The following is an 8,880-nucleotide window of genomic DNA, read 5'->3' on the forward strand; positions in this document are numbered from 1 at the left end:
GTCGCATACCAGGTAATTATTTGATGTTTATCATATAAAAAAAATGCCCCGAAAAATTCTCCCGATAAACGCTAAAGGGTTTTGCTAGCACGAGCTCGTCATCTCCTAATAATATGACATCTTCGCAAGTGAACTGCACGTGGAATGCGTGGAAGCGACTGACGCCTTGCAGCGCGTCATGTGGCCTCAGGGCTTCCAGACACAGGAATCGAACCAACCTTGGCAGCGCCAGAACAGAGGGAAGACTGCGTCGAAGCGTTCGAGGAACACAGCGTCTGTGACGCCTACCAACATGTCCAGGTGATTGCACAGGTCTTATACCTATCATACGTCACACTGTGGCAGGTGATCTAGGTCATTACTGTATGCGTCACATTCGCTGCTGTGCAGGTGAACGCTTTTATCCATGAGAGGTGTTGCCTCCTATTTCCCGAATCGTATCATCATCATCGTCGTCGTCGTCCCTCAGCAACCCTCTGCCTGTCCCGTGACAAAATCCGACCTTCGTCAGAACAGGCATAACCACGCCCCAGATTGATTTTTTTGTTAGTCGGTCTGCGAGTTAAACGCCAGTTATGTCTGTTTTATAATCACATCGTAAACGCGAATTATCGACGCTCGCGTCACTGTTAACTAAGCATGTCTTTGGAACGACCTAACGCGACGATGATTGGTCTGTCAAGCTGAGTCTGTCAAATTGCTGTATTTATTTATTCTATTTATTTTATTTATTTATTAATTTAAAACAGGTACAATGGTAACAGATATGGTCAACATTGAGCTTGCGAACCACTCGAACTGCAAATAAAATATAAATTGTACGGGATTGTATCGTATGGCTCCGCCTGCACGCTGGGCCTATAGCGGGCTTACGTACGCCCCTGTCCGAAGACTTTCAAGTGTCCGTATCCTGGTCAGTTCCTACGAACTCCTATCTGTGCGAAGACCTACAATCTCAGTCGTGCATTGAGCGCCGGCAAGCGGCGTCAAACAACTTACGCCAACTGTACACCGACGGGAGAAGCTGTGACGCCACCTGGCGCATGCCCACTGGTAAGTAGAATGAGAACAACTGCCACGACATCAGTGTGGCCGCGCTAATTCACGACCCTATTGGGTAATATTATATATATATAGTAATATATATATATATATATACTAGTATATATATACTATATGTGTGTGTGTGTGTGTGTGGTGTGTGTGTGTGTGTGTGTGTGTGTGTGTGTGTGTATGTGTGTGTTGTGTGTGTGTGTTTGTGTGTGTGTGTGTGTGTGTGTGTGTGTGTGTAAATATTAGTATATGTGTGTGTTGTGTGTGTCGTGTGTGTGTGGTGCTGTGTGTGTAGTGTGTGTAGTGTGTGGTGTGTGTGTGTGTGCGTATGAGAGAGATGTGTGTGTGTGTGTGTGTGTGTGTGTGTGTTGTGTGTGTGTGTGCGCGTGCTGTAGTGCGTGGGTGGCGTGCGCGCGTGCGTAACGTGTGTGCGCGTGCGCGTGCGCGTGTGTGTTGGCATTGCAAAGTTGTCCTTCTAGTACAAAGTATTTTAGAGATGTATTTGTAGGAACGCATCTCTATTATATAGAATATGATATATAAATAAGATATATAATAATCTCTATTAATATATAATAAGATATATAATCATCTCTATTAATATATAATAAATATATAAATAATCTCTTATATTAGAATAAGATATATAAATCATCTTCTATTATATATAATAAGATATATAATAATCCTCTTATTATATAGAAATAAGATAATAATAATTTCTCTATTATATAAATAAGAATATATAATCATGCTCTATTATATAATAATAAGATATATAATAATCTCTATTATATAGAATAAGATATATAATAATCTCTATTATATATAATAAGATATATAATCATCTCTATTATATATAATAAATATATAATAATCTCTATTATATAATAATATAGATATATAATCATCTCTATTATATATAATAAGATATATAATTATCTCTATTATATTATCTCCAATTATATAATAGACGTCATTGTGAAAACGGGATTCACCTAACGCAGTTTCGCGTTACGAACATTTTCTTCTGGATCGCGTTACCACATAGGGTCAGTGAGAGCGCGTGAGGGAAAGCAGCAGGATATGTTAGAGCTAAGCTGCGTTTACACTACCGCCGTTGCGTTGCGAATTTGGACCAAAATTCCCAAACTATAACAAGCCTGACAGATCGCGTGTAAACGCAAAAAGTTGTGCGACCAACTAATCGATAGCACTAGTTGGGAGATTAAAGAACATGTTCTCTTTCGCCAAACTGCGGAGTTTGCCGAATTAAGAAAGTTGTCCAGACTCGCCCAAATCGCCTACATAAAATCAGCCTTTAAGAAGTAAAAGGACTTTAAGGGGGAAAGAGACGAAGCGAGAGGGAATTAAAGGGACGTGATCTATAGTCACATAGCGAGCGCGGAGGACATACAAATGTCGTGTTTTGTTCTCTTTCAGGGGAGAACTCCTTCAAGGAACTGCCTGTGTCCAAAGTGCGAGGATTGGCAATCTGTACGGTCTTACGTACCAATACTGACGCTCGGTGACGAAGAATTGGAGGTGCCACCAAACACTACCTACACGGGAGATCATAACCTGCCAAGACTGGTGCCTATATCCAACTACTACTATTAGCTATACCGGGAAGAGATAGCGAATTGGTCCGACAGAAGGACGGACGAATCGGACGGACCATACACGCACACACACACACACATCACACACACACACACACACACACACACACACAACACACACTACCAACGCACACACATCCGCACGCACACACATACTACACACTACACACACACACACACACACCACACACACACATACATACACACGCGCGCACACATTACACACACAGCGCCGCGGCAGCACATCAATACACAGTCCACACAGAGAGAAAGAGACTGACAGACAGAAGAACAGAGAGAGAGAGTAGAGACAGAACAGACAGACAGACAGACAGACGACAGACAGACAGATCAGACAGACAGACAGACAGACCAGACAGACGAACAGACAGAAGCAGACAGACAGATGAGAACAGAGAGAGATGAGAGAGAAGAGAGAAGAGAGAAGAGAGAGAGAGAGAGAGAGAGAAGAGAGAGAGAAGCCCGAATCAGCCGACCGACGACAAGACAGACAGACAGACAGACAGACAGACTGACAGACAGACCTGAGAGAGCAAGTATACACATAGACAGATATATAGATAAATTAAAATAGATAAACCAACATAGATCATAAATTTATTATCATTAGAATTTCATTATTAGAATGTACAACATACTTGTTGAGCTGTGGCCTGATTTATATCGGCAGTCTGTCGTACATTTGCGTAGGTGTGTAGATATAGTTGTGTAGCTATATAGTTGTGTAGCTATAGTTGTGTAGCTGTAGTTGTGTAGCTATAGTTGTCTAGCTATATAGTTGTGTAGCTATAGTTGTCTAGCTGTAGTTGTGTAGGCTATAGTTTGTGTAGCTATAGTTGGTGTATGCTGTAGTATGTGTAGCTATAGTTGTCTAGCCATAGTTTGTGTAGCTAAAAAAAAAAAAAAAAAAAAAAAAAAAAAGAAAAAAAAAAAAAAAGCGGTGGTACATGTACACAATCCTTGTTTTTCTAGCCTGTGTCTAAAAACGGAGAAGGGACATGCGAGACTACCCGGAGTGGCCATGCGAGGAAGGTAAACAATTAATTTTTTATTCCTAAACAACAACAAAAGCAACAAAATCATCAACAACAACAACAAAAACAACAACATCATCATTATCATCAACAACAACAACACAAACAGCAACACCATCATCAACAACACAACAACAAAACCATCATCATTATCATCAACAACAAAAACAAAAACAACCACCACCACGATTCATCAACTAACGACAACAACAATAACCATCATCAGTTACATCAAACAACAAAAACAAAAACAACCACCACCACCACACGCGTGAACAGTTATACTAGCAGTACTACTAGCAGCACTGCAGGCTGCACATGCCACTGAGCTCCTAGCCACAGTGCTTATTACATCTGTAAGCCACCGCTATGACCTCATCCGTGTTGCAGCCGTCTGCTCGACCTGGTCGTCGTGGTCCGACTGTGTGCAGACCTGCAGCAGCCTGTGTCCGGAGATGAAGACACGCTATCGTACCTGTCCAGCGGGAAACAGTCTGCCGGTCATGGAGACGGCTGAGTGCCCTTACATGCCGGCCTGCCCGGGTAAGTTGTTGTCCTTCTACTCTAGTCTGTGAGAAGCGCGCTACTTCCTAATCCAATAATCCACTTGTGTCATATACTATATATATATATATATATATATATAATATACAATATATATATATATATATATTATATTTATATTTATCATACAATAAACTAAAAGTAAGTGGTATAGGAAAGCTGGTTTTCATTCTATCTTTCTTACGACGAATCCTATTAGGTGTATAAGCTATATATTCCTATATATCTACAGATACCCTTGGTGGTCAGTTGCACTTTGGGGAGAGGAGAACGACGTATGGGGATTATGATGCAGATAGCAAATTACTAACGCACTAGTACTCTTATTGACTGTCGTGATTCAGGAATAATATTCCCATGAATTTAAGTTATTTTGATGGACCACACATCGTCCCGTAGGTATAGGTAAACGTTGAGACCCTGGTGGCATCGGCTCAATCTGTGTGGGATGGGCATCATCGACACAACATCCGCAGGCGTGGGTGATCCAGCTAACACACACTCTCACCCAAGAGCGACTGATACACCTACATGACATTGATTTATTTCTGTAGAGTTTATATCTAGTTGACATTGGCGCACCGCTGGCTACCAGTAATGCAGATAAGGTCTATGTCCCCCTGACCTCTGTTTGACCTGGCTCGTTTAGCTATTTCTGACTAATATATATATATATATATATAAACCACAATAGGGGTGAATTAGCGGGCCACACTGATGTCGTGTCAGTCTGTTCTCATTCTACTTACCAGTGGGCATGCGCAGGTGGTCACGAGCTCTCCCGGTGTACAGTTGGCGTAAGTGTTGACGCCGCTGCCGGCGGCAATGCACGACTGAGATTGTAGGTCTTCGCACAGATAGGAGTCGTAGAACTGACCAGGATACGGACACTGAAAGTCTGCGGACAGGGCGTACGTAAGCGCTATAGGCCCAGCGTGAGGCGGAGCCATACAATTATATTTTATTGCAGTTCGAGGAGTTCGCAAGCTCATGTTGACATATCTGTTACCAATGTACCGTTTTTAAATTAATAAATAAATAAAATAAATAAATAAATATATACAGCAATTTGACAGACAGCTTGGCAGACTAATCACCGTCGAGATAGGTCGTTCCAAAAGACAATGCTTAGTAACCAAGTGACGCGAGGTCGATATTTCGGCGTTTACGAGTGATATAAAACAGACAAACTGGTTTAACTCGAGACCGACCTAACAAAAAGATCGAATGGGGGCGTGGTTATCTAGTTCTGACGGACAGGTCGGATTTGTCACGGGACAGGCAGAGGGTTGCTGAGGGACGACGACGACGATGATGATGATGACGATCGGGAAATAGGAGCAACACCTCTCATGGATAAAAGGTCACCTGCACAGCAGCAGTGTGACGCATACAGGTAAGACCTAAGATCACCTGCACAGTGTGACGTATATAGGCATAAAACTTGTGATCACCTACACAGTGTGACGTATATAGGTATAATATAAGACCTGTGATCACCTGGACATGTTGGTAGGTCACAGACACTGTGTTCCTCGAACGCTTCGACGCAGTCTTCCCCTCCGTTCTGCGCTGCAAGGTTGGTTCGATTCCGTGTCTGGAAGCCTGAGCCACATGACGCGCTGCAAGGCGTCCAGTCGCTCCACGCATTCCACGTGCAGTTCACTGCGGAGATGCATATATAGGAGAGAGAGCTCGTGCTAGCAAAACCTTTAGCGGTTATCGGGAGAATTTTCGGGGCATTTTTTTAATGATAAACTCAAATAATTAACCTGGTAGCGACAGTTATTAACCGGACATTTACTTGGATAAAATAAAAATAAAATATTTATATATTATATTATTTTATATTTATATTTATCATAAAATAAAACAAAAGTAAGTGGTATAGGAAAGCTGTTTTTCATTCTATCTTTCTTACGACGAATCCTATTAGGTGGATAGGCTATATATTCCTATATATATACAGATACCCTTGGTGGTCAGTTGCACTTTGGGGAGAGGAGAACGACGTATGGGGATTATGATGCAGATAGCAAATTACTAACGCACTAGTACTCTTATTGACTGTCGTGATTTAGGAATAATATTCCCATGAATTTAAGTTATTTTGATGGACCACACATCGTCCCGTAGGTATAGGTAAACGTTGAGACCCTGGTGGCATCGGCTCAATCTGTGTGGGATAGGCATCATCGACACAACATCAGCAGGCGTGGGTAATCCAGCTAACACACACTCTCACCCAAGAGCGACTGATACACCTACAGGACATTGATTTATTTCTGTAGAGTTTATATCTAGTTGACATTGGCGCACCGCTGGCTACCAGTAATAGACCTGACATGCTACCGTTCGCAGCCGAATATGGCAGACGGTCAGCTGACAACTATTCGAACCATAGAAATATTATAGGTACTAGATATGTCTCAATATATTTCCAGGATTCTAACGCACCTATGCATGCGTCTATGTTGCAGTCCTTCGTCTCGCTGACGGTAGAGGTCGCCTCGTCCGTGTAGCAGTCTGCGCCCCCGTTCTCTGGTGCCGGACATCCGCACGTCCTGTTACGTAACGTCTTACCGACGTCACAGCTCTTGGTACATTCGGACCAAGGCTCCCAGTCGCACCAGTCTCCACTAACTGCGAGATAGAGCGATAGATGTTTCAGTTCCAAAGATACAGCCGTCGAGCATGTTTATAGCTAGCTCTAGAACTATAGCCCTCACAGGCGACTGTGGCGGAGCCAGGGGCTATAGTTCTAGAACTAGTGTATACCAAGTCTAAACTGATATTAAGTTGTAGTAATAGATCAGAGATGTGTTTAATAGAGACCGTTTCATAAACGAGGGCAGGGTTTTGACGCTTTGCACGGTTGTAATTGTAGAAATCTACGTATAGCATATGCAACGGGTTACATATCGTTGAAAAATAAAAACTATACACAGCAAGAAGAAGAGGTCCTCGTTGAAGACTCGTTGAAGAGGTTACATCGTTGAAGACTCGTTGAAGAGGTTACATCGTTGAAGACTAAAAACTATTCACTGTAAGAAGAAGAGAGCCTTTACCTGGGCATGGTGGTGTGGGCGGGTCAGTGCACGCGCCGGTTTCTGTCGGCAGTCCTATACAAGTGGTGCTGACGTAACCATCTGGTGTCATGCACTGCCGGTATCGGGACACAGTGGCGTTCTCTCCACACTCCTGACTGCACTGCGTCCACGGTGTCCATTCCGACCACGTCGCTGCAACCATATTGACCCAACACTGAATAACGCATACCTGCATGCCAACATGCAATTAACTGACTGACCAGTACATTTACATGTACCCGTTGGCACACCGCACAAGCCTTGTTTACACGGAGTCACATTAACCCGAGTTAACACCTAACCCGAGTTAAGAAACACGCATCGTCTATACGGAGTCACCTTAACCCGAGTTAACACTTAACCCGAGTTAAGCTAACCCGAGTTAACACTTAACCCGAATTAACAAACACGCATCGTCTATACGGAGTCACCTTAACCCGAGTTAACACTTAACCCGAGTTAAGCTAACCCGAGTTAACACTTAACCCGAGTTAAGAAACACGCATCGTCTATACGAGGTCACCTTAACCCGAGTTAACACTTAACCCGAGTTAAGAAACACGCATCGTCTATACGGAGTCACCTTAACCCGAGTTAACACTTAACCCGAGTTAAGAAACACGCATCGTCTATACGAGGTCACCTTAACCCGAGTTAAGCTAACCCGAGTTAACACTCAACCCGAGTTAACAAACACGCATCGTCTACACGGAGCTTGTGATAGACGGACACCTAGATATTCAGTGAATAATGAATCACAGAGACGCTTATCGAAATGCAATTTATTGATTAATGTATCCTAGCTAATGCATCGTTGATGTACTCTAGGCACTATCGGCGCGGGTAGCTAGAATCGTACGTTCTGATGAAAATTCTAACGTTGTAATTTTGCAACATCTAACGCTTTATTGGGAACCGTCAAACAACCTCAATTGTATTGTTACGTCCACGTAATTTAGCTAGTATTGTACCTTCGCATTCTTTCAGGAAGCAGAGTTCTCTATCGATGTAGCAGATGCTGCGTGGAGGTTGGAAAACGATGATCATTAATTAGTCAGGCAACATTTTAATTAGATCACGCGGCATCAGTCACAGCATCAAGAGCGTACTTAATACTTAATGCTTAAGCGTACTTAATATGCTCTTTACAGTAATGCCTAAGTATACTTAAGCATACTTAATACGCTCTTGACAGTATCTTCCAACACTTAATCATCGGATTAGGTTGGCATTATATGGAGTTAGCACGACCTTGGTATTAAACGATGCCCATTGATAGGTCGCCCAGGCCCTCCACAACCCCGCCGCCATAGCCCGGGGGGGGGGGTACTCACTTTTTTGGGGGGTGCTCCACCGAAATGGGAAAATTGAGGGCAAAAAGATGGCTCGACGGTGAAAACATGGGGCAAAAATTTGGGGGCAAAAAGATGGGTAGGAAAAAAATTTGGGGGCAAAAAGATGGAAAGGAAAACGAAAAATTGGGGGCAATAATGCGGC

The 8,880-nt window shown here is 42.9% G+C and overlaps 1 long non-coding RNA gene across 1 annotated transcript; it reads left to right on the top strand.

Moving 5' to 3' along the window:
* Positions 1-2,540: 2,540 nt before the first annotated feature.
* LOC106813954 lies at positions 2,541-4,185 on the top strand. The gene is made up of 3 exons (XR_001394529.1): positions 2,541-2,646; positions 3,669-3,728; positions 4,121-4,185. It is a non-coding gene; the product is annotated as an uncharacterized LOC106813954 (long non-coding RNA).
* The last annotated feature ends 4,695 nt before the right edge of the window (positions 4,186-8,880 follow it).

Source organism: Priapulus caudatus, unplaced genomic scaffold, assembly GCF_000485595.1.
Source record: "Priapulus caudatus unplaced genomic scaffold, Priapulus_caudatus-5.0.1 Scaffold848, whole genome shotgun sequence".
NCBI classification, from domain to species: Eukaryota; Metazoa; Priapulida; class Priapulimorpha; order Priapulimorphida; family Priapulidae; genus Priapulus; species Priapulus caudatus.